Source organism: Nomascus leucogenys, chromosome 22a, assembly GCF_006542625.1.
Source record: "Nomascus leucogenys isolate Asia chromosome 22a, Asia_NLE_v1, whole genome shotgun sequence".
Classification (NCBI taxonomy): Eukaryota; Metazoa; Chordata; class Mammalia; order Primates; family Hylobatidae; genus Nomascus; species Nomascus leucogenys.
In genome coordinates, this window is record NC_044402.1 from 104,795,585 (window position 1) to 104,798,343 (window position 2,759).

Below are 2,759 nucleotides of genomic sequence, written 5' to 3' on the forward strand. Positions count from 1 at the left end.
GTGCAGTGGCATGATTTTGGCTCACCGCAGCCTCCTTCTCCCAGGTTCAAGCAATTCTCCTGCCTCAGCCTCCCCAGTATCTGGGGTTAGAGGCACCTGCCACTATGCTCGGCTAATTTTCTCATTTTTAATAGAGATGGGGTTTCACTGTGTTGGCTAGGCTGGTCTCAAACTCCTGACATCAGGTGATCCACTCGCCCCGGCCTCCCAAACTGCTGGGATTACAGGTATGAGCCACTGCGCCTGGCTGCATTTATTCTTAGCTCTAAAACATACTGCTGGTTTTAGGTGGGGCTAAATTCCTGGGATAGGGAAGCTACTTAACAGGCAGGCGTGGATGAGAGGTCGGTGACCATGGAGGGCTCAGAAAATTCTTTCGTGGTAAGATTTGGTCCACAGCCCCGAGGAGGATGCTCAGTGCCCACTGGCTCTCTCGTCCTGTCCTGCAACCCTGAGACTACTGCAGAGAAGATGGCCTCAGGAGTGCAAGTTAGTGATGATGTTGCATTTTTTATGACATGAAAGTTTGGAAATGCTCCACACCAGAAGACATGAAGAAAAGGAAGAAGGCTGTCATTTTTATTTTTATTTTATTTTTTTGTTTCAGTGCAGGCAAAAAGTGCTTCATGGTAGAAGAAGGCACAGAGATCTTGGTGGAGATGTTGGCGTAACCACAACTGGTCCTTTCAAACATTTTGTGGGAATGCTTCCTGAAAATGATTGCCGCTATGCTTTGTATGATGCACACTCTGAAACTAAGGAATCCAGAAAATAAGAGTTGATGGATTTTTGTGGGTTTGAAAAAATTTTTTGTGTGTTTGGGCACCCAACTAGAACCTATGAAAAGTAAACTGAGCTACGCAAGCTCCAAAGATGCAATCTAAAAGGAATTTTAAGGCATAAACATGAATGTGCCGGAAGATCTCAGTCGGGCTTGTATTGCTGAAAAGCTAGGTGGGTCCTTAACTGCAGCCTTTGAAGGATGCCCTGTGTAGACCATCATTCAGTGCCACAGGTTGAAAGCTTCCATGTTTAATGTTATTCTTTCACTATATAAATAAAGCATATATATTTAGGCCAGGGTCTCACTGAGGGGGAGCTGTCTTGTCATTTTTTAGAGTAAATATTCTAGAAACACATGCAAACAGTCCTAAATAAATCTAAAGTCTAAAGCTAAAAAAAAAAAAAGATTGGGAATTTCTGGGTATAGCCTTGTATATACTAACAGCAAGGCGATAGAATTAAATAAAAGCTACCATGAAGAAAGAAAGAGGGGATATCACTAAGTGGAAGTTGTATGTAAATTCGAAGGAAGCAAATGAACTCCTATGGTGTTCTAGTGATAACAAACAGGATTTTTATTGTCTTCTCTACCCTTTTCTTCACGCCAGTAAAGTAGATTTCAGAAGCACTGTTACACCAGAAAGGAAATGAAAGAGATTGCATTTGTGTTTAAGACACTGGATTTTAAAATTTTTGCTATTCAAAAGGTTCTGTGCCCTTTACACCCAAGTAGGGGTGAAATTACACTGAAAAATCACTTTTTTATTATCTTTAAAATGGAGTTTTTACAAAACGGTGGCAGGAGGGAATCTTGTCACGACCTTGTTTTTCTTTAATGAGCTCTGGTTTCTTAATGTATCATGGATCTGCTTTAAAAGCCTCTTTATTCACATGCAGTTTAACTTAGGGAGAATTAAGCAGGTCAAACCCAAACATGTTTTTCACTTGTACCAAGAATAAATGATTTTCCCCTGGAAATGCCTGAAGAAAAAATTAGAAAGAGAGATTTGATTCTAAAGTCCAGAACCCTTGAGCCCTGAACTTCAGGGATATTGTTCTTGCTTTGATCACAGATACTGAAAAGAAGAAACAAAACCCCATATGTTCTTATCTGTTTCTTGCCTTTAGATGGGAAAGACCACATTGGGTTTCTCCCAAGAAGTGAGAAAAGCATGCATAATTTAAAGGTAATTTCTGGAGGGATGTATGGTTTAGGACCAACTTTCCCCCAATCAGCTAACTTAGGACTTCATTGTCCCCAATCAGATGGCTTAGTAACATCCCTTCTAAATCATCAAAACTGCCCACGGCAGTCTGGGAGTATCCAGCAGATATTTATCTAATTACTACAGTGTAGTGGGAATAAACTCCATGCTACAGGAATGGAGAGATAATGGAAGATGTGGCATCATATGTCAGGACTTCTAAGCCAATCTGACAGCCATGGTTATGCCAAGGGCATGTGCAGTCCAGAGCAGGCCACTCCATGCACTCCCTTCTCCATGTTGCAGGATTTTTATTCAGGTGAATCCAGATAAAAAATGAATTCACCCTTAAATGGTGAAATCGTAAGCAATGGCTGTAAGCAGAATTGGTTCAGGGTCAAAGAAGCTGTTTGAGGTAAAGGCACCTCTCAAAGACAAGGGACAGGAACAGGAAGGCAATTGATGCTCAGAAGATAATGCCATTTCCATTCATACTGGCTGGGAAAGCTGGTTGAGGTGTGCAAAGGAAAGAAGGCATGGCTAAGGCTGACACATGGTCATTTGTACAGATATTTTAATAATAACAGCAAACACTTAGTGAGCCTTTACTTGTGCTAGGCAGTGTGCTAAGAACCTTTACGTGGAGTGCCTCATTTTATTTTCACAAACAAACTCTATGGAATTCTTTCTAGATCATTTAATAGAGAGGAAGATGAGGCTTAGAAAAGTTAAGTAACTTGGGCATTACATTGGCTTCACTATGGTAGTTAG

At 41.0% G+C, this 2,759-nt stretch overlaps 1 pseudogene; it reads left to right on the forward strand.

Moving 5' to 3' along the window:
* Positions 1-471: 471 nt before the first annotated feature.
* LOC100607733 lies at positions 472-995 on the forward strand (annotated as a pseudogene).
* Positions 996-2,759: the final 1,764 nt, after the last annotated feature.